At 37.3% G+C, this 24,536-nt stretch overlaps 1 protein-coding gene across 7 annotated transcripts in view; it reads right to left on the bottom strand.

Moving 5' to 3' along the window:
- RBFOX1 (RNA binding fox-1 homolog 1) overlaps window positions 1–24,536 on the bottom strand; it is a 1,314,070-nt gene that overhangs the window by 1,265,567 nt on the left and 23,967 nt on the right. The gene's annotated exons all lie outside the window — the stretch shown is intronic.

Below are 24,536 nucleotides of genomic sequence, written 5' to 3'. Positions count from 1 at the left end.
GAACATTTAGCACATGACTGCTTCAGCACAGAAACAAACACAGCATGATTCCTACATCAGGTCAGCTGACCAGTGTAAAGACAAGGAGCGCTAGCTTGACTGAATTTGTAGTTGGGAGGTGGGGGTTGATTGGAACATGTGTTTGGCAATAAATAAAGCAATAAATATACACATTTGTTTGTTGAATTGCTCAGTTGGTATAATACATTCGGGAAACAGATGCAAGGTGTCCTTTATAGACTGTATATTCCATATTCCCTCTATATCCACTTTAGTTAACTGGTAATTTTATCAAAAGCTACTCTAGTATACATATGTAATATATATACATATATGATTTATTATATATATATATATATATATATATAAGTCTGTGTCAGTTATCAATTTTCATTATCTATGAGCTTACATATTATTTTAATTCTAGCCGCAGAGTACATTTTAAAAGATTGCAAACTATTCAGGTGTTTAAGTCAGTCCCCATCACCCAATAAGTGCCCCCACCCCCACCCTGGCTGAAAGTGGATTACCACTTTTGTAGCCAAATTGGGATAACACCCACTTTATGTTTGTTACTATAATTAATGTTGTCTGTACTGTGCTGGGAGATCTCATTAGCAGTTATAAACTAGATTTAAACACTGTCTGTCCTAGAAAAAGGTTAAAGGTCCAGGAGTTGGGTTCTGCATTGTATGTTAATGAGGGGAGATTTACTAAAAATGGTGCACACAGAATTTGGTGGAGCTGTGCACAATAACCAATTCTAAATTCAGCTTGTTCAATTAAGCTTTGACAATATAATCTAGAAGCTGATTGGCTTCTATGCACAGCTACACCAGATTCTGTATGCACCAGTTTTAGTAAATCTCTCCCAGTGTGTCCTTCTTTGTCAGTGAGGACAGACCAAATTCCATCTGTTTTTAAATTGTTGAGAGTTGCTTGAAATGTAACCAAGGTCTGCTCCAAACAAACACCTAGAAAGGTAAGAAATTATTTTAGGTATGATGAGTGAATATATACATATAACCAACATATAGCAGGGTTTTCTCAAATTTGAAAAAGTGGAAATCCACTTTAAGGTGGATTTAATCATCATTATTGCCTGTTGTGGTTTCACTATTCAAAAAAGAAACCCTTTGGTTTTACTATTTGGCTAATGGTTTATCAAACTAAAATACATACAATTAACACATACTTACAGTAAGCATTACATTTTTGATTAGATAATAGCTTATACCTCATTACTTATAAACTAGAGTTCACTTAACCACTTCCCAACTGGCGCACGCCGATGTACGTCGGCAGATTGGCATGGACAGGCAAATGGGCGTACATGTACATCCCTTTAAAATTACCGCCGTGCCGTCACGCGCAACGCTGGCGGCATGCACACACGCCAGTTGGGACCTCAATGAGTCCGATCGCGGCTCCTGTGGACTCTTTTGCCACGGGGATCATCTCACAGGGAGTTAGCCCTTGTACACACGGTCGGAGATTCTGAGGGAATGTGTCCGATCGGAGCGTTTTGTCGGATATTCCGACTGTGTGTGGTATGCATCGGACTGTTTCCGTCGGAGTATCCGTTGGACCAAATTTTCCAACTTGCCGGAAATATTTTCCGACAAACTGCTCCGATCGGACATACTCCGATCATGTGTAGAGAATTCCGATCGGACAAAGTGCCACGCATGCTCAGATCAAATTCCTACATCAAAGCTATTGGCTACTAGCCTGAACGTAGTCCCATCGTAACGAAATTACGTCATCACGTTCTGAAAGATCGGATTTTACAACAACTTTGTCCGACCGTGTGTATGCAACAGTTTCGGACAAGATCCGTCGGACAAAATCCGACGGATTTGGTTGTCGGAATCTCCGACCGTGTGTACAAGGGCTAAGAGTGGGGAGATGCTAAAGTAAACAAGCATCCCCTTGTTCTGTCTAGCAACAGTGACACTGATCTCTGCTCCCTGTGATTGGAGCAGAAATCAGTGATGTGTAAAACACAGCCACGCCCCCTCAGTTAGCAACACACCACTAGGACACATTTAACCCCTACACTGCGACCTAGTGGTTAACCCCTTCACTGCCAGTGTCATTTACACAGGAATCAGTGCATTTGTATAACACTGATTGCTGTATAAATGACGATGGTCCAAAAAATGTGTCAAAAGTGTCCGATGCATCCGCCATAATGTCGCAGTCACAATAAAAATTGGTGATCGCCGCCATTACTAGTAAAAAAAAAATATTAATAAAAATGCCATAAAACTATCCTCTATTTTGTAAACGCTGTACATTTTGCGCAAACCAATCAATAATCACTTATTGTGATTTTTTTTTTACCAAAAATATGTAGAAGAATATGTTTTGGCCTAAAATGAGTGAACATTTTTTTTTTACATTTTTGGGGATATTTATTATAGCAAAAAGTAAAAAATAGTGAATTTTTTTCAAAATTGTCGCACTTTTTATGTTTATTGCGCAAAAAATAAAAACTGCAGGGGTGATCAAATACCACCAAAAGAAAGCTCTATTTGTGAGAAAATAAGGACGTCAATTTTGTTTGGGAGCCACGTCGCACGGGCGCGCAATTGTCAGTTAAAGCGACGCAGTGCCGAATCGCAAAAAGTGATCTGGTTTTAAGCCAGCAAAATGGTCCGGTCTGAAAGTGGATAATAAGTTAGCCTAGACTCTCTTTTACTTAGTATTTGTTAAACTTAGACCAGTTTCATAACTTTATTAGCTATGTCTTAGCAATTAGATTTGATCTTTTTGTATACAACAGCTTTTGTTGCTGCTGCTCATTTTCCCACCAACATTCAGGAGAGGACACATGCAAAGTTCACATACGGGTACAAGATCTTACTGAGGAATGTTTCAAATATTTGCATTTTGTATTTGCATATACTGTAGAAGATCTAATCAGTTTCATATTTCAGTTTATAGCTGTGGGGATTTCTTTAAGAAGTACACATATACTTATACATGCAAGAGTGAGTATAATCAAATCTATCACTTTTATCTCCATCCTGCAATCCATTGATTCTTATTAACAACCACTGGCCTTTATCATAAAATGTAATTCACTGTGTTGTAGGCTACATTCGCTATAAACCAGTCAAGAAAATATAGTGCTGGACTTCAGGCCATGAAAATGAAAAACCACTGTGCAAATAATTTAGAGCAGTAATATGGTTGTTTTCTTTAGTAAGCTACTCTACCCAGAGTTAACAGTTTCTAATATTTACCAATATGATATTAAAACATAATAGTTAACAATCTGACATTGAACTCAATCAGGCAAGTTTAGGAAACATATGAATATTTGCTGATCTGTACAACTACACTATATTGTCAAAAATATTGGGATGCTTGCCTTTACACACACATGAACTTTAATTGCATCCCAGTCTTAGTCCATAGGGTTCAATATTGAGTTGGCCCACCTTTTGCAGCTATAACAGCTTCAACTCTTCTGAGAAAGCTGTCCATAAGCTTTAGGAGTGGCTCTATGGGAATGTTTGACCATTCTTTCAGAAGTGCATTTGGGAGGTCAGGCACTGATGTTGGATGAGAAGGCATGACTCACAGTCTATTAGGGTGAGCAGGCCAGTCAAGTTTCTCCACCCCAAACTCACTCACTCAGTCAATATAGTGTATGTCTATACTTTTTCCTTTATCCCTTATTTTTTGCTATTGCTCTTTTTTTGTTTTGTTTTTCATATATTTCCATCAAAATACCTGCCTAACAGTATATCAAACATAGAGTTTGGTTTCCAAGGGGGGCTTTCTTGATATAGTAAATTCATTCTGTATGCTAATCAGTACTACGTAGAATGGTGTTTCTAGAAGGAGTGAAATAAGTGTGTATCTCTTTCTCAAAAAAAAAAAAAAACCCAGGGCAGAAAATGGCAAATTTCCTGTTACTTTGTTCAAACTTTGGAACACTTTATTTAACGTATATTCAATTCAAATTCTGTTATGCAGATAGTCCTCAGGTGGACACCACAGCCTTCACACCGTGATCTAAATTATTTGAATAATTCATACCTTGTAGGAACAGTGTAAAGTAAACAATAGTGTGTCCTCTAAAGATTGAAGAGTGTTCTCCATGGAAGAGTCCACTGAATATTAAGGAAATGTAGCTACTATAGTGTCCACTAAAAAGTGAAGCATGGTATTCGCTCCTAATTTTAATGAGCACCTTTAGTATTTCTGAAGCTATTCCTTTAGAGGAATGACCTGTGATCTCTCAGGATAACAATTTTCCTCTGGGTCAGAATTTTCACAAATGCCTTCATAATTCCATTACTGAAAAAAGGATTCATGTTCATCAAATTCAGCCATCTATTGTAGAATTAATAAATATTTGTTGTTATTTTTTTATATATATATTTTGTAACCATCACTGAAAATAACAAATAAAGAATTTAGAATCTGAGATATCACACTGATTGGTGGTTGGGGGAAATAGCTCCAAATGACTGGTCTCCACTATCATGATATTCTAGAAACTTATCGCTAGGGTGATCCCAATCAATCAATGTATATATATATATATATATATATATATATATATATATATATATATATATATATATATATATATATGCATATACAGCGCTACTATTTGTGTAACATACCTGTGAATCAATGCATAAAGTGCTAAATGTCCTAAATAAATCATTTAATCATTGTGACAAATTATATTGGGCGGGACTTGCTGACACCACTTACATACTTCCGGCATTTGGAACACAGTATTACATGATGAGAAAATTGTTTTATGCGATCTTTAGCTTGTGTAATGCAAGCATTTGTCTAATGTGAGTGCATCTTAATTGTTTTGAAAGTATTTGACCACTTCTGGACCATCCACTGCACATATACTGTGACATGGCTGCGCAAAACAACGTACCTATACTTCATTTTGTTCATGAGATACTGTTGGCAACATGCCGGGGGACTCAATGTCCATCAGCCACCCGTGATCGCTCTACAGAGAGGCAGAACGGGGATCTGCCAATGTAAACAAGAATTTTTCGATTAGGTTCCGTCATACCTATGGTTGTAATTTTTACTGCCCACTTTATCTCTGGAGTTGAACATGTTAATGTCGGGTCCGTGAAGTCCTGTCCATGTGTCTAAGTCTTACCCCCTGATATTGAAACCCCCTCCTTTTCTCCCCTATCTCTTGCGCCTGATTCCATCTTTATTTACTTTTGAAATACATTCCTGGTTCCCCTCATGTTTTCAGCATGGTTGCTGCCTAAGTATGGAGGGATTGAGTGATGCTGGAGAACATGAACAATGGATATTTGACATTGCTTTGTATATATGAATTGTATCCAGTTGATACCTTGTTGACCCTACAATGTCCCTCTATTGGGGAAAAGTAATACCGAAGATGAAATGTCAATGTGAATGCCTGTATTCAACAATGACATAAGATCCTTTTTCTGCATTTTTCTTGTGCAGCTCCTTTAAGAATTTATTTTAAGGAGCGGATGTAATTGAGGAATGAACGTTGTTAAAAGGAGCCCTTTTACACCACCACAACGTCCAGACGAAGCTATGCATTAGCATTGTTAAATGAGATCTACTGTTACTAGTGATTGGGAACAGTAATCTCTGTGTTGTCCCAGTAAGCCCAGAGCCCATCCTTCACACAGTTAGAACACCAACTGAGGAAACACAGTTAGCCCCTTCCCTACCAGTGTCATTTATACATTGATCCGTGCATTTTTTTTAGCACTGATCACTGTATTGGTGTCACTGGTCCCCAAAAAGTGACACTTAGGGTAAGATTTGTCTGCCGCAATGTCGCAGTCCTGCTAAAAATCACAGACCGCCGGCATTACCAGTAAAAACAATAAAAATAACAAAAAAAATGTAAAGTCCCTAAATCTATCTCCTATTTTGTAGATGCTATAACTTTTGCGCAAAGCAATCATTATAAGCTTATTGGGATTTTTTTTTTACCCAAAATATGTAGAAGAATACATATTGGCCTAAACTTATGAATACATTTGTTTTGTTTTTTGTTTTTTTGGGGGATATGTATTATAGCAAAACAAACAATTATTTTTTTCAAAATTGTAAATTTTTTTGTTTATAATGCAAAAAAAAAAAAAAAACGCAGAGGTGATTAAATACCACCAAAATAAAGCTCTATTTGTGGGGAAAAATGGACATCAATCTTGTTTGGGTACAATGTTGCATGACCATTCAATTGTCAATTAAATTGACACAGTGCCTTATTGCAAAAAATGGTATGCTCATTAAGGGGGTAAATCCTTCCGGGGCTAAAGTGGTTAAACTAAATAAATGGAATGACGCTATGGAGCTTTGCCTGGCTTTTATCTCCTTATACATGCACACATGATGGACCATTACTAAGAGACATCCATTTACCCCAAATAGAAGGGAGGGGAAACAGCCCAGGAAGAGAGCACTGGGCACTTTATATGCACTATGGACTTTTTTCTGTTTATAGACTTTATTATATAGTTACTAATTGATTTAAAGGCACAGAACACTTTCTGTATATGGAACTTTTTTTTATAAATGTTTTTTATATATGTTTTTCATATAAGTCTTTACATAATGTTTTTTTAAAAGCACAGGACACTTTTATAAAATGATATGAAATATATGTTTATTTAGAACATTTAGCACTTAATGCATTAATTCAAAGGCATGTTACACAAATAGTAGCACTACACACACACACATATATAAGAAAACATGTAGGCTGCCATTACCGATTTCTGCTTCTGAAAATGCTAGTTCATTACTGTCCTACAGATATATTGGATCATTACATTCTAAATCACTGACCTGCTGAAGTAAGCTTGGTGTATGTTTGTGACTGCCAGACACAAGCAGGCAAGACAGACAGAGTCAGGCAAGGGTCAATTTCAAAAGCTGATCAGCAACAATAGACACAATATATTATTTTTTGCCAATGGGACATTTATATATACCTTGAAGGTTTCACTAAAGTTCGGTGGGACATATATACTGGCAAAGGTCTAGAAGTATTTAGGTTCAATAAGTTATTATTGTTTCAAAAACATGTGTAAACAAGAAAAAGAAGACAGAAAGGAACAGAGAAAAAGACCAGGTACCCAGCAACAGGCTATCCGGTATAACATTTACAAGTCATTTAGTAAGTAGTAGCCTTTTAAATATATATCCTGAGTGAAAGTCCTTGAGGTAGGGTTATATACATTGTACTAGCAATGGTAAGACTGTGATCTCCCATAGTCTGGGCACCCCATTGAGAGCCTGCTGTGCTCCGCAACCAGGCAGACTGATTCATCTAGGCAAAATTTAAGGAATTTACCTGTAAAAAAGTGCTGGCATGTACTAAGTCTCAGGACCGACTGAAGCATAACATCAATTAGGACTAGAAGTGCCTACAGTTTCAGGGTGTGGCTAGATATAACCACGAGGAAAGAGGGTAGAAGTAGATTAAAGTAAGAGAGATATAAAGGGGGGAATGGTTCAGGGAGAAAAGAGAGGGGGCTGGGGTGAGGGGGAGAGGGAAGGCAGGGGAGGGAGGTGGCAGACCTCAGATCAACTAGGTGTTATCAGATCATGGTACAGGGATCCCGATTTCAAGGGTGGGCTATACGATTAAGGGGAGGTTGCTGAAGAGAGTCTATGTATCAGTTTATCTGAGGTAGAGTAATGCCTCCAGATATAGGAAAATGTTGCATATTTATCAAGGGATTTGGCTTGCATCTCCTCCATAAGCATGATACTGTTTATCTTGTTCACCCATTCCAAAAGGAATGGGAAGCTGGATGTTTTCCAGTGTCTAGGAATTAGTTGCCTACCTGCACTTAGGAAAAATTTCAGGAGGCCGTGTTTTTGGGATTTGACAGTACTAGGTCTAGAAGTATTTAAAGTGAAAGTTTGCTTTTGGACATTATTCTCCATGGTTGATTTTAGTGCATGCTGGACAGTTGTAGAATACAAAGCAACAAGAAGTTACTAGCTCTTTCTGTCCCTGCAATAGTTAGGCATCAATCTGAGCAATTTCTATAGCTAAAAATTAGGGTTTCAAATTTACAATACACCAAATCTCATTAGAACCGGTCTGTTTTCTTCTACACCATCATTCCATACCACAGAAGACTTATAAACAATCTATTCTACCCCACATTTTATTTTGAATGCAGCCAAAAGTTGCATACCTGATCTTTGGAAACAAAATTGACTCCCATCATTTGCCATATGGTTGGCTAAGGTCAAGGATATAAACAGAATGGTAGATCTTATCCATTCTGATAGAGGCACTCATAAACAGTTTTTAAAGAAGTGGTTTTATTGGCACAAATTTACATTCTCTGTAGAATATAAATCTATTTTAAACCAATCTGAGACTAATTCCCCTTCAAGAAACCAATTGTGACACTGAATAGAAGATATTAAGCTAATTTTCTACTTACCTCCCTCTTACCCCCCAACCCCCCCACCCTCCTGTTCTAATTTTTATTTTATTTTTTCGTGCTACTCTATTTTCATCTATGAACATGATAAAGATTATCCTTATTAAATGAATCTCATATTTGTCATGACTTCCCACACACAAGTCTATTTGGTTCAGGTGAACTGCATTAATATACTTTAAATATTATACATTTCAAATGAACTTCAACATTTTATTTTTTTGGAATTGTATAGTATATTTGGACACTTTCTGATGATTGTTACATTGCTTTAACATGTTAAAATGTATATTTTTTAACATTGATGAGGGTATGTGTTTCTTGGGTTTCTATAGGTAACAATGAGGAAAATGTGTGCCACTTGGGATTCTATACGTAACATTATGGGCATATGTGTGTTTCATGTGAAAATGGAAACATGGGGGGCCTTACATTTTAGTTGCTTGCTAAAATAAAAAACACAGCTTTGGAAATGCGCTATGACATACGAATATTCTGATGTGAGTGCAGCCCAATATGCATATTAAATATAGACGTAATCTACTGTGTTTGTTATTTTTTTTTTATAATTATTTCACAAACAAACATTTTAATAAGGTTTGTGATCTTTTATTTTTTTAATGGCTAATTCTCTTTTAAATTAGCCATTTGTTAGCCATGACCACAAAAAGTCATAACTTTCTATAAACTGGTATATCACCTACTGAATATTTTTTTTGTTTGTTTTGTTTTTTGCTCCACCTCAGATGTCTACGTTTAATGCTTTCCTCAACAGACTCCTTATTGAAACCTAAGTGGTAAGTGTTGAAACTGACTTTTACATTCAAAATCAAGCAAAAATCAATAAAAAAGAAAAAAGCATTCGGGCAGTAAGCTTGATGCATTCTTTACTTACCCTAAAACATACCTAAAACCTACAACATTAAGTTAACATTAGCAAATAACACACGCATAGTAACAAATACATTGTAATGTGTCTTGTGAAAGATCTGAGCAGCAATAGAAGAAAGTGTCTAGCTTCAGTTGTAGCCAGAAAATGGTGGGACTGTGTTAGGGCAATGTCTCTATACAGTGACTGCATGAGGTGACACTGAGGTTTATACAAATTAGACTTAATTTGTCACTTAAATTGAAAGTGCAGTTGCTCCAGAGCTTGGAAGTTGAGAGGAAGCTCTGCACACTTCCATCATCCAATCCTGTGCAAGCAAATTTTTTTTTATTATTATTATTTCCCTTGAGTATTCTTTGTAAAGTGGGGCTTTACCTCATTTACTAAACTCTGTAGAAACTGCACTTGCAAAGTGGCCTTTATATAAACAACCCCAGTGAGTCTGAATTACAATGGGAGTTGAGAATCTTCACACAATAGATTTTGTAAATATTCACTTTTGAATCAAAGAAAATCCCTGTTTATGTATTTCATTTGCATATTAATGGGTAATTGGTGGGAATGTTCATACAATGTATTTTCTAATTTCCTTTAGTAAATTAGCCTCAATTTCTTCTGGTTTGCTGTTGGAAATATAAAGGGCACAGCAGTGGATAGGAGGCCATGCAAGGTACCAGAATGAGCACAACAGATACCATAAGGAACTAAACGTGGTGGGAGCTCTTGGCACAAATTAATGATTATAGGATAATGCACTAGTGAGGTGTTCTGTGATTAAATAAAATATGGAAAACAGATGAGTTCTACAAGCATACAGAAATAAATGAATGAATTTTGAATTAGTTTAGATTAAAGAAATATTTTATTTCATTAAGAATTCTATTTTCAGTGGAGACCCGGGGACAAGTAATATAATATTAATCATTTTACCACAACCATGAAACATTAAATCACAGAAACCTAATCATCCTAAATTATATAACAATAATAAGTAATCTAAACATTCTAAATTATATAAGATTAACAAATATATGACAGACTGCCATTGTAATGCACAGAACATAATTACATTTTCCGGACCATCTGATGACCAGAATACATCTGTGCTCCTCGCATATTGACTCAGCTGGACAGAAAAGTAGCCCAGAAGCCAAGACATTTGATGGATACTACCTAGCAAACCAGTAAGCTTTGCAGTTATTACCTATTAATGATGTGTAGTTACATAGTTAATTATAATGAAAAAAAAAAAGTATGCCCACAGTTATTCAGTTCCAGCAGGGTTTTGTCCACATGGAGGCAAAAAAAACAACCCCCTTTAGACAATTATGTAAAGGCAATTCTTTACATTTTGGTTCAATGGAAGATAAAAATAATTTCCTAACCACACATGGACAGTTGGATCTGCTCCCTGGATCAAAATATCGCCCTACTTTTCTACATTAATTACAAGTATGAACAAATCTATTTTTTTTGTTTTGTTTAAAGAACAAAACAAAATGGTTATACTGTAAAATGACGGAAACACATTCTTTACTGTATTTGTAATTAATGTCTCCATTGTTTTGTACAGTATTGGCATACATTTGTCATATCCTTTTGTTTCATAATCATGGATATACAGTATTTAAACATACAATAGCAGTTATATTTCTTATATTTTTTGGAAAACTAATCATATCTTCAATATAGGTGACGTTTTCCTAAACACTTTAATTTAGTGCAGTGCCTAAAACTCCACTCCGTATTCTAGATGTAGCCCTAAAATCTATTTATGCAGGGCCAAGAGCATACTAGCATCACACAATTCTTCTTCCTTTTTATACATTACAATATTACCTTAACAGTTTATATTTATTTTTCCAGTTAGCCCGGTTCTTTAAAAAAGATCCTTCTGCACCGGATTATAAAAAAAAATCATCTAATCCCTATAGCTCTTCACTTTGATGTACAATGGCATATGTATCATTTTTGAATATACTGTCTTACTCCCTGGATTTATTTCAATCTTCTTCCTGCTGCTAACTTTCTTATTAGTACTAAAGTTTACAATAATCGCTCAGCTAATCCTACCACAGCAGTCTGTCAATCATATCCATGGCAGACAAACCTGAGCACCTGGGGAAAAAAAAAACAGAGGTGACAACAGATTTCCTATTTATCCATTAAATAATAGAATTGCCCTCAACTGACACTTGCTTTGCCTTGCAATCTTAGTTATGTGGGATTATAAAGAAAAGTATTTTAAAATAATAAACTAAATATCACTTTATATTCAAAATACATGTTTTTTTTGGATTGACCCCTAATTAAGACAGGCCTTTTGATGCTCTGTCACCATGTCTAAAATACAATGTTCCTATTTAGGTAGTTTGCTTTTTTACACCATGCGTGGTGAAAAGAAGTGATATGAGCAGTGGATGTTTCTGTCAGTCACAAGATTGATTTAGGACAATATAGAGGAAAATATAGGAAAAGCATAATATTATCTGACTAATGCTGAAGGATGAGCTGAGAACATCTCTAAAAGGGAAAAAAGGCAGAGGTTGATTTGTCACATTGTCACCTACTCCAACGCCTGCTAATTAAATTACTCATCGTTTTATCGCTAGGGTTTTCTTATTAACAGTGTCACCTGCTTTTAGTTATGTAAATTGTAAAGGCCCAAAATATTATTAGGCTCAAGACGTGATCATTTTATTAAAAAATATGCACCTAAGTTGACCTTACAGTAATATATCCGAATCATAAATCGTTACAGTGTTCTGTATTTGAAAGGTTAATTGCATATCTTTTGGAAAGGTGCTAGATATTGTTCTAGTTTAAATTACCACCTGTCAGAAGTAACTGAAAATCTTTAAAAAAGTATAGATTGTGAGGTGACATTTAAAGGGACAATTTCTAAATTGGTGTCAAATTGCAGTAAGCCCCAAACTGATTGAAAGCTGAGTGGGCGCTTAGCAAGTGTTTTCACTTGATAATACTACACTCCTTCCTTTATATTATGTATAGCGACATAGACAAAAAAGATAGATAGATAGATAGATAGATAGATAGATAGATAGATAGATAGATAGATAGATAGATAGAAAGATAGCTCTAAGCAAATAAAAATGACCCAGATTAATGCAGCTTATTATTTAATAATATGGCCTTAAAGTGATTGTAAAGTCTTGTTTTAAAAATAATAAATAATAATAAACATGTTACACTTACCTTCTCTGTGTAGTTGGTTTTGCACAGAGCAGCCTGGATCCTCCTCTTCTCTTTGCCCCTCCCCCCTATCAAATGCCCTCACAGCCAGCAGCTTGCTATGGGGGCACCCGAGCCGAGTCACAGCTCTGTCTATCCTTTAAGACACGGGGCCCCGAAATGGCCATGCCCCTCTCTCCCCTGGTTAGCTAACTGACTTTGATTGAGCCAATGGTGCCGCTGTTGTGTCTCAGCCAATCAGGGGGAGAGTCCCGGGTCGCTAAAACACTTGTGGACATTGCTGGAGTGAGATGAGGCTCAGGTAAGTATTAGGGGGTTCTGGGGTGACTGTTGCACACAGAAGGTTTGTTATCTTAATGCAATGCAACCTTTGCCTTTGCAACTCCTTTAAATTTATTTTTAAAGGCAAACAGTGTATTTACCTTAATTTGAACTGTTGTTAGCATTTTGAAGTCTCCCAAACAGCCAGCAATCGGTTGTGCTGCAATGCAAAGAGCATTCTGATGTCAGGAAAGAGCAAAGTGACAGAGAGATGAGTTAATGGTCCTGCTGCTTTTCCTTTTATTATCCATTTGCAAAGAGAGTTTGCAAAGATAGTTTGCATTTGCACATACATGGTACAATACCCTTTTTGAAAATTACCTTTTTATACAGTCTTTTAACCTCCCTGGCGGTATGATTCAGTCTGGATTTAGGTGCTGAAAGCGGTACAATTATTTTGCATTGAAATTTGGCGTCTTATATTTTAGTCCTGTAATTCTTAGGAATAACTCACTTAAATATGTTCAAACCAGAGTCTAGCAGACATCCTGGGTATGATAAAATTTATAATATAATAAAGAATAATAAAAAATATTCAATAATGTAATCAAATCCTAAAACACTGAAAAAGGGACACTTTCTGGTTGCTATGGACAATCTCCAAATTCCAGGCAGAAAAAACTTTATTTATAATATAAAAGTGCATGCAGGGCATTGCACAGACCACTAGGGACAAAGGGGGTGTGTAATTTTGTAATACAGTACTGTAATCTGTAAGATTACAGTGCTATGTGTGTTTTGTGTACTTTTACTTTTTTGAATTTGCCGCTGTTCTCCGCTCCCGTGCAGCGTAACGCCGCAGGGAACGGAGCTCAGCGGCATTCGGCACTGTGAATCGAGCGGAGGACAGCTCGATCACACAGCACGGAGGACATCGCTGGATCCAGGGGACAAGGTAAGTAACTCTCACTGTGTCCTCCCCTGCATCCAGCGAAGCGATCCCGACTCGGGATTACTGCTAGGGGGGTTAATTATAGCTATGTGCTGTTGATGTAGTTCCTAAATGGTAGGCATGTTAAAAAATCCTACAGCAGTTAGACAGAAAAAAATAATATTGAACAAAATAACAAATTTTTATTTTTAGTGTGCCAAGATTTAGCTGGTGAACGTTTGGATTTTGGAATGTTAATTCCCTAGCAAGCTACACTTGCTAGTAAAATTGCCTATATATACAGTACAGACCAAAAGTTTGGACACACCTTCTCATTCAAAGAGTTTTCTTTATTTTTATGACTATGAAAATTGTAGATTCACACTGAAGGCATCAAAACTATGAATTAACACATGTGGAATTATATACTGAACAAAAAAGTGTGAAACACCTGAAAATATGTCTTATATTCTCGGTTCTTCAAAGTAGCCACCTTTTGCTTTGATTACTGCTCCGCACACTCTTGGCATTCTGTTGATGAGCGCTTCAAGAGGTAGTCGCCTGAAATGGTTTTCACTTCATAGGTGTGCCCTGTCAGGTATAATACGTGGGATTTCAGGCCTTATAAATGGGGTTGGGACCATCAGTTGCGTTGTGCAGGAGGTGGATACAGTACACAGCTGATAGTCCTACTGAATAGACTGTTAGAATTTGTATTATGGCAAGAAAAAAGCAGCTAAGTAAAGAAAAATGAGTGGCCATCATTACTTTAAGAAATGAAGGTCAGTCAGTCCGAACAATTGACAAAACTTTGAAAGTGTCCCCAAGTGCAGTGGCAAAAACCATCAAGCACTACAAAGAAACTGGCTCACATGAGGACCGCCCCAGGAAAGGAAGACCAAGAGTCACCTCTGCTGCAGACGATAAGTTCATCCGAGTCACCAGCCTCAGAAATCGCAGGTTAACAGCAGCTCAGATTAATGAACAGGTCAATGCCACACAGAGTTCTAGCAGCAGACACATCTCTAGAACAACTGTTAAGAGGAGACTGTGTGAATCAGGCCTTCATGGTAAAATAGCTGCTAGGAAACCACCGCTGAGGACAGGCAACAAGCAGAAGAGACTTGTTTGGGCTAAAGAACACAAGGAATGGACATTAGACCAGTGGAAATCTGTGCTTTGGTCTGATGAGTCCAAGTTTGTGTTCTTTGGTTCCAACCACCGTGTCTTTGTGCGACGCAGAAGAGGTAAACAGATGGACTCTGCATGCCTGGTTCCTACCGTGAAGCATGGAGGAGGAGGTGTGATGGTGTGGGGGTGCTTTGCTGGTGACACTGTTGGGGATTTATTCAAAATTGAAGGCATACTGAACCAGCATGGCTACCACAGCATCTTGCAGTGGCATGCTATTCCATCCGGTTTGTGTTTAGTTGGACCATCATTTATTTTTCAACAGAACAATGACCCCAAGCACACCTCCAGGCTGTGTAAGGGCTATTTAAACAAGAAGCAGAGTGATGGGGTGCTGCGCCAGATGACCTGGCCTCCACAGTCACCGAACCTGAACCCAATCGAGATGGTTTGGGGTGAGCTGGACCGCAGAGTGAAGGTAAAAGGACCAACAGGTGCTAAGAATCTCTGGGAACTCCTTCAAGACTGTTGGAAAGCCATTTCAGGTGACTACCTCTTGAAGATCATCAACAGAATGCCAAGAGTATGCGGAGCAGTAATCAAAGCAAAAGGTGGCTACTTTGAAGAACATAGAAAGTAAGACATATTTTCAGTTGTTTCACACTTTTTTGTTCAGTATATAATTCCACATGTGTTAATTCATAGTTTTGATGCCTTCAGTGTGAATATACAATTTTCATAGTCATGAAAATAACGAAAACTCTTTGAATGAGAAGGTGTGTCCAAACTTTTGGTCTGTACTGTACGTGCACAGTGCAATTGTGTAGTTCACAGTATGCACATTCCATGTGCATACTAAACAATGAACATTCAATGTGCTGGATAGTAACACTTGTAGGCAGGGCATCTACAGCCCCACAACGTTTTCTTTGTGCTTAAAGTCTACAGATTTTACGTTTACAGATTGTAGGTTTAGATCAGAACTACTAAACATAGCAACTGAAACCCATAAATCAATCTCCTTTAGATTTACCAAGAACTATATAGGTAAAGGCAATGCTTGATTTGAGTTAAATGTAATATCTAGGACCAAGCTCATATGTTAAATCAAAAAGCAATGTGTAAGGCCAGCTTAGAAGCAATTAAGTGTTACGAACGTGACATTTGCTACTGGTTGTCTATGTTTATGCACATTATAATGGTGAGGGTTATAAGGGTGGTTGAATAATAGAAATATACTCAGTGTTTTTAAGACGTTTGTTATAAGGATGCAAGTGTTGAATGTAAGGTATGTAAATAAGCCAGTAAAGAATATTATAATGTTGATGTAGGTTATTATACATGCAATACTCCTGCTTCTTTGACAGTGTTTACCTTATCTTCACATCCACAATTTACTACAATGCTCAAAGCATAAGAGCCTAGTGACACCTCTGCTTGTAGTTACAAATTCCAAGTGATGTATTCTATCACCCATAATTAAGAAATAAAAAGACTGCCATCAAGTTACCTCATAAATACATCTGTTTATTAAATCCTCGGACAGCGACATTTGCTTTGGAACAATATCAAGAAAAGCTGAATCTCCACATCATGTTTCTGGTATATCTTTTCGTTTTCAAGTTGTAGTTATCATTACCATAAACAGTTTCTATTTACTCCAAAATCAATTACCAAAAATGTGGCAACCTTGTTATTGCATACAAATATAGGTGTTGTTTCTTCTTTGACAAATGGATAAAGATAAGTGCAATTATTCTTTCTTCTTTTGACCACTGCTGATTAAGAAAGTGTACAATGACCAAGTTTAGGATATTTAAATATATTCCTTATCCTCAATCAATGATATTTATGTACTGTGATCATCATGCCATTTTGAAGTACTGCAATGGACATCAACTGAAGAATGTATTTAGGCAGCTGTAATTTTGGATGTTGCATAGATGCATTCTTTTTATGCAATTAAGTTTCATTTATTAAAGACATAAGAGACAGAGACTGTTACAATAATTACAGGAGTGACTGTGATCACAAATATGGGTCCCATGAAAATAAGTATAATCATAAATGAATAATTTTAACAAACATAAGCTAGCTAAACACCAGGTGTCCTAGCAACCCAATGCTATCTTGACATGGAAGGATTCATTATATGTGGAGTGAGCGTATGTAAGATCTGTTTAATTGGTTATGAAAACAGTCAGAGGTAAGAGGAAAGGGAAAGGTCCTAGTAACCAAGTACCAGGGGAGAATAGAAGGGGTAAGAGGGGGAGGATAGGAGGCATGAATGGGAGGGGGGGTGGGATCTTATCTGTACAATTATTTTTATAAATACATAGATATTTTTATAATTTGTAATGTTGAATAGGGCTATGAAACTGACTTTACCACCTAAAACCTCTAAACTAACCTGTACCCACGTAAATAATCCATGAAATCCAGCTATCGCAATAGGTTGCATACTGCATGTGCCATTTTGTGGAGTTAGCAATTCCTCCATCCTCATTTGTCAGCAGACCTCAGCAACCTATCTTGAAAGGTTTTATTTGTGTTATTTTGGTGATCACATACCTTACATACAAGGTTACATACAGTAGGTGCCACCAATATTGTGTTTCCAGCGTGATTGCACTGGAAATCAATGCTGCGAGCTATGATTCCCTGCTGCGAGTGGGACGAGTGACATAGCTCGGCGCTGGCTCCCACGACAGGCCTCGCGGGTGTCCATCTCGCCCATGTTAGCGGCAAGATTGACAAAATATCGGCGGCACCCACTGTAGTTACATAGTAGGTGTGATTGAAAAAAGACACAAGTTCATCAAGTCCAACCTATGTGTATGATTATATGTCAGTATTACATTAGTACATCCCTGTGTAATACTGACATATAATCACACACATAGGTTGGACTTAATGGACTTGTGTCTTTTTTCAACCTCACCTACTATGTAACTATGTAACTATGTTACTTGCTACTATACTTACCTCGGGTTTATGTGCTTTAGTCAACCTACCACTAATGCCCCCAATACTACCCTCTGGAATATGTTCATTGCTGATTATCTGTACCTCTGGACTCCCCGTTGCCTAGTTTAAAAACCCCTCTAACTTTTCAGCCATCTTCACTCCCAGCAGATCTGGTTGATTGGTGCAGAACTAGTAACCAGCCACAAATGCTCTTGGCCCTGACTGTCCAAATAAGCTAGCATTCCAGGCATGCCCCTCTAAATCTCTGTGACTCACAAAACACTTGTCTTAATTTACTAAAGTGTGAAGTGAGGTGAAGTGCATAAATTGAAGTGAATGCATCAACGTGAACATCAAATCAAGTGTGGGGGGATTTGAAAAGAAAATGTATCTTCTTTCACCTATAATTAAATGTTTCATGTGCGCTCAAGTCATTTCTAAACTATACTTTCCCTGACTACACACTTCAACATCTCAGACCCACAGAATCCCATGTGGCAGGTGAGAACTGCTTAAATACTAAGATTTACAATCTGTGAAGGTAATTAAGGAAAATATTTTAATTGTGTGTAAGCTGTGTTACAACCTGTATTGTTTTATTCACAGCACTGTTTCATTTTGTTGTCAGGATCTTTTTTTACTGAATAAAATATGTAAAAAGATGCATATTAGGCTAGACAAACCATTTGCATATGTAACAGTCAATCATCTCTGTCATCAATTTTTTTAAACATGAATTACGATTATAACCAGTTCTTATAATAATCAGAATTGCCTTTTGACAGTCTAATATTTCTTCATTACCATCAAGTCTTTTGATGTTTGTTCTCTTACATAAAGAGGTAGTGTCTTTTAAGTACTTTTGTTTATGTAATGCAGGGCAGCTTTTGTTTGCGTACAGCACTTTGGTTCAACAAAGTGATGTGTTTTATTGGATAGTTCACGTTTGTAGAGTAGTATGAAATGTGTTGTTTGTTCCTCTGCTATCCTCTGTTTAAAAATAGATTGCCTAATAAGCCATCAAAGTTATATGTAAACCTGGGAAACAATACAGCAGATGTTGACTTCTGTCTTGCTCTTCATAGACATAATTAAATATGATGAGACACTCATGCAACCACATAATAGAGGACAAACAAACACAAAAGCGCAATATAAACAAAAGCCACATTTAAAGGACACCTGTCCAGTTGTTATGATGTGATAGGATTTGTACACTATTAAAGAACAAGAAACAAGTAAGCCATATTTTGCTTCAGGAAAGAGAATTCTGACTGGCTGTTATTAGCAATTATAAAATCATGAAAATAACCAGAATTCAAATGTCTTATTTACGTGAATATTTTCAAGTAGAGCTGTTTGATTTGCTAAAAATCACACAATTAGAGTTCCAGGCATTTGTGATTCCTGTATTGTATGATTATTTGCAGATTGACGAACTGGAATTTTGGTCTCTGCCTCCACCCTGATTCATACTGTCAAATTTGTCTACATCCCTACGGGGAATAGCAGACCTCCATGCTGCACTGGAATAGATCCTGTCACAAGTGGTCATAGCCATTGCCCTAGAAAGACAAATGTTCAGGATTTTCTATGCAAACCTTTTTATCACCCCCAAGGGCAAAGGGGGCATCCGACCCATGTTAGAGAGTTATTAGGTGCCCAAGGAGCCACATATCAAGTCAAGACCTGCTGTATGATAGTGAATGACAATCTCAGCCTGGACCCCCACCAGGCCACACCCCCAATCCATTTCACTCTGCCCACCGGAGTTTACTCACTTGATGTGCAGCACCTGGGACACCTAGTCACTCTCCACCATTTCCTGGAGCATAGCTCCAAGCTCCTTTCATGGCCAGCACTCACAGCAGTGGGCACAGGACTTCATTCCCATACAGCCTACAGCCATACAGCGTACAAGAAATCCTCATGGAATCAGTCAGGTAAACCATTTCTTCCCTCCATCCAGGAAAATATCTGGCCTTTGTAGACATCAAGACAGCATTTGTGCATGTCCCCTTCTTCCCAGAAAATATACACTATCTGCATATTGCTGTGCACACACAACATTACCAATTTGTTGCCCTTCCCTTTGGACTGTCCACTGCATCTCAGGTAATAGCTCCTTTTCTTGCTCTATTTTGCTCTCTTGGCATCTCTATCGTGGGGTGTCCAGAAAACCTATTTCTGAGGAAACAGTTGGCACAAGTCTTATCAGCCAATGTTCAGCAGACATTCTGGCCTCTGCAGAGGTTCAGGTGGATCTCCATGATCCAGTGCTGGAACAGTTTGAGCACCTGGGGTATTTAGGCCTGCTATTGGATTAGGCCCTATCCAATGTTTTTCTCCCCCTGGACAAATTCCATACTCTCCCCAGTTTGGACAATTCAGTCCAGGAGAAAAGTAATCCCTCTACTTTTACATGAGGATCATGGGCCTAATGGTGGCCTCTTTAAAGCAGTTTCAGATGCCCAGTTTCATATTATATTTACGGTGACAAGCATATTTAATTGGCAGATTTCAGATACCTTACTAGTGAAAAATGATATGCATCTTGTTTCCTTTTTTTCACAGTTCAGGTTTGTTTTAGATGTCGTTTGTAAGATTTAGATGTAAGTTTGTTGATTAGCCATTCAAGTCAGGAATTAATTTCTGTGAGTTTGCTAATATATTAGGAGAATGACCAGAAAAACAAAAACACTTTAATAATAATATGCCTTAATATGCAATTATATAATTACAAATAATACACAGAATGAAAGTGTTGTAAGGGTAGAAATTAAGCGGTTTTATATTGAGTACTACGGAAATTAGAATAAGTGATGAATTAGGCTAAAGATAACATAACCTCACAATAGTAATTAATGTTCCTGAGAGGAAGATAGTTGTAAAATAGAGGGTATGTTGTACTGATGTACTCACATGTAATGCAGTATTATTATCTTTGTGAAAAAAATTAAGAATTTATATTTAAAAAAAAAGTGTTGTATTGTTCACATTAAAATGTTATAACCCCTATGTAATGCGTTTGCCCTGCCTTGTAATCATATGCTCACATGTTTTAGCTGCATTTTGTAGTGTCATGGCTGATCGGTTCTTCCAGGTCCAGGGTTTCATTCACCTACCTTGTCCCTATTTGCTAAAGAAACAGGTGACATCACCAGGTCATGTTATGTCCAATGTATGCCTTGCTATTTCCTTTGTATTGCAAAAGCAATGTGGGTTTGCTAATGTTATGAAAACACATATATTCCATTCGTTGCTCTGCTTGTTTATATCTTCCAGGTTTAATTTAACCTGCAGAATACTAGACTGACAGACCCAGGGACTGTGGGATATGTAGTTTCCATACGTGAAATGTCAATGCATAAGGCAGCCCAATGAAATGAACAAGCTGCCCTAAGCATAGTGAGCAAAATCATGCACAAACAACCATTTTGTTGGACCTACAAACTTTTGAAATTGTGCCATAGTGATGATGAAAAAATTAAATACTTAGTTGTCAGGTGGATAAGGACTCATTCCCACAGGTATTAAAAACATTGTGCACAGATGCGTACAACCTATAGTTTTGTACAATCTTGCATACAACCTAACGTTTTGTACACAGCTGTAGACAACAGTATATCAATCTATAGGCCTATTTAATCAACTGTGTTTGGGGCCATCTACACTGAATTTCAATTATTTCTAGCCTATTCATATTGATCTCAAATGTTCCTAAATTGTGTAAACTTACTTTGTGAAGATCCCCACATGTTTATGTCCTTAAATTATGTGACATATATTCAATACAGAGGTGCTGAGAGGAGGAGTTTCAGGAGGTGGAGTCAGTACAGGACTCACAGCAGGCAGCAAGGTACCATAGGACATGTAGTCCTTAGACAGTGAAAGTAAACCAAAGAAACTGGCACAGGAGAAGTTGCAAATCATGCAAAAAATACAGTAGTTGTTGAAAAAGATGGCCAGTGGATTCATAAATGAAAGGAGATTTTTCAAGGAAGTGTATACTAGATTGTCAAAAAATATTGTTTGTATTGCCATTACAATGCTTATGTCATAAAATGAAAGTTTATACTGTGACTATAGATCACATTTAATTCAGTCTACAGCCAGCTACTGGTAGACTGCATCCTAGCAACCTAGGATGCTAGGCATAAAGAGCACCTGTGACCCAACAACATAAGTTTTTAGGGGGCAGGGATGGCCTGTTTCCTAGGACAGTGGGCAGCAGATGCTACCTGTGCCCTCTCAATATAGGGCTCTAGGTGATAGAGCTGCCAAGGCTCCAAGCAACCAAGGACTCTAGATGGTAGGAGCAACCAGTGACCTAGCAATCTATGACACTAGACAGCAGAGGCCTATCAACAGTGTGTACGCAATAGCTCAGGCACTGCTGACTATACAGAGTTGATATGGCCAATGGGGCTCATGCACACTGTATACAGTGTACTCACAGCTAAAAATTGAGAGTCTGGCACATTACATATTTTTAGTTGCTTATCATAATAACAGTGTAGATTTCATATATTAATACATCCAATGACATATGGCACATGTGCTGCAGAGCTTTGCCTTTGCAAAGTCTCTCAGATACCTATCTAGCCTGCTAGTGAAGTTTACCTCATGCACCCTCCTGTTATGGTGTGGCAAACATACTACACTGCTTCTGAATTTCATGTAGACTGATCTGAAAAAGTTGCAGGGGCATGACTATCAGCATTGTCGCTGCTGATTTACAAGTGTGTAGCTTGTCAATTAGCAATTGACCACACCTAGTCCTGCCAACTACTTTCTGGACTGACAGCATTGCCTCTGTTGATGAACCCCACTTACTGTGAGCTGCAGTATCTGGGAGGGGATGTCTGTGAGACATAAATGGCTCAGTCAGGGAGGGTAAATTAAGTTTTTCTTGATACACCCGATAGTAGCTGGATGTTATACCGTTTTTAGACTGTCGTTTTTCCTTATTGTATATATGGGGGAGATTTACTAAAACTGGCACACACAGGACCTGGTGCTGCTGTGCATAGTATCCAATCATCTTCTAACTTCAACCTGTTTAATGACGCTTTAGCAATAAAACCTGGAAGCTGATTGGTTACTATGCACAGCTGCACCAGATTCTGTATGTGGCAGCTTTCATAAATCTCCCACTATGTGACAACAAACAGCACACAATAATGTAAAGCTTTTTATTATGTGGCCATTTTATGCTCCTTAGACCCATTTTATGATTGCTTCCTATACATATTACCATATAATTCTTTTTTTTTAATTATGTATATATATATATATATAGATAGATAGATAGATATAGATATAGATAGATATAGATAGATATAGATATATAGATCTATATATATAGTATTGAAGAATGTCTCTAAAAATGAATCCAATTCAAAGCAGAAAAACAGCTGCATTTTACAGAACAAAATATTTTACACTTTATTACACTTAACATGGTTCAAAAGACTTAACATTTTCAGTTTGTAGATGCAGCTAAAATGCCTAAAAAAATCTCTGTTCAGTAGCCTGGTTCCTGAAATTAGATTATTAATATAACCAAGCCTTGCTAGTGTACAAAAGCACTGTTGCGGTGTATATAAATCATTAATACTATGCAATGCAATGGCTGAATTTGCTGCGTTAGCAAGAAAGCCTTTCGCACAACAGGGATTTGGGGGATAGAATTGGCTGCAATGAAATACACTCTATCATTCTCTCTGACTTCCTCTTTGCAGCGGTTTTCTGTTTTTTTCATACTCTTTACTGCAGTATACCTCAAGTAAACACATTCTGCTAATACATTTAGGTGTGGTGTCAATGTTCTTTGCTTTACGCAGACATGCAGAGATAAAGATTTAATTGCCCAGTGCCGTACACTATCTTTGCTGATATCTTATTTAGTGTACATGGGATGAGAGTGGTTTCATTATTTTTTATTTTTTTTTTACAAATCTGACTCTGATCCCTTTACCTTTGTTTGGCAGTTATGTTGGCCCAAAATGATCATTAGCACCCCTTAGCACTTTAGCATATTCGTTGAGAAAGTATAACGTGTTAAATGCTGTAAGACTAAGCAATTAGTCGGTTGTATATCTATTAAAAGGTGATTTTATTTTAGACTTCTAAGGGATGCTGCATTTTGCAGATCATCTTTGTTCTTTTGCACTGTCTTACCTAACAAGATTGACTAACATTTATTTGTTCATTTTATTGACACAGTATCATCATTATACAAGAGCAATTGATGTGGATTTGCTGTTTCAAATTAAAAACATAAATAAAATGAGTAAGCCTATTTTTCAAAGTCGACCTATTTGTAAGTTTGCTTGAAAATGTTATTGACATGTCACATACCACGGAAACAGATTAATTAAAAGTTTACCTTTTTTTATACTAAAGCAGCTGAGTGACTGTTCCTAAATACAAGTCTCTGAAAGTCTGCCTGAAAGGGGCAAATTGCGAGAATGACTGAGCGTTATTAATCTGCTGTAGCAAGAGAATGCATTACCTTGGGTTACCTCAATCTCATTTAGTTCTGACTATAACATTGTCACATTTGGCAGCTCATAAGGTATGGGGCAGTAGCACGGATGGGGGGGTTTGACTAAAATGTTTTCATTATGGGACACAGATTGATAGTAAGAGACACAGGTTAATACCGCCACCTACAGGA

Source organism: Lithobates pipiens, unplaced genomic scaffold (assembly GCF_037356315.1).
Source record: "Lithobates pipiens isolate NorthernLeopardFrog02 unplaced genomic scaffold, aLitPip1_a1.2 Scaffold_22, whole genome shotgun sequence".
NCBI classification, from domain to species: domain Eukaryota; kingdom Metazoa; phylum Chordata; class Amphibia; order Anura; family Ranidae; genus Lithobates; species Lithobates pipiens.
The sequence above is the reverse complement of the archived record's forward strand: the minus strand, read 5'-3'. Positions and strand labels throughout refer to the sequence as shown.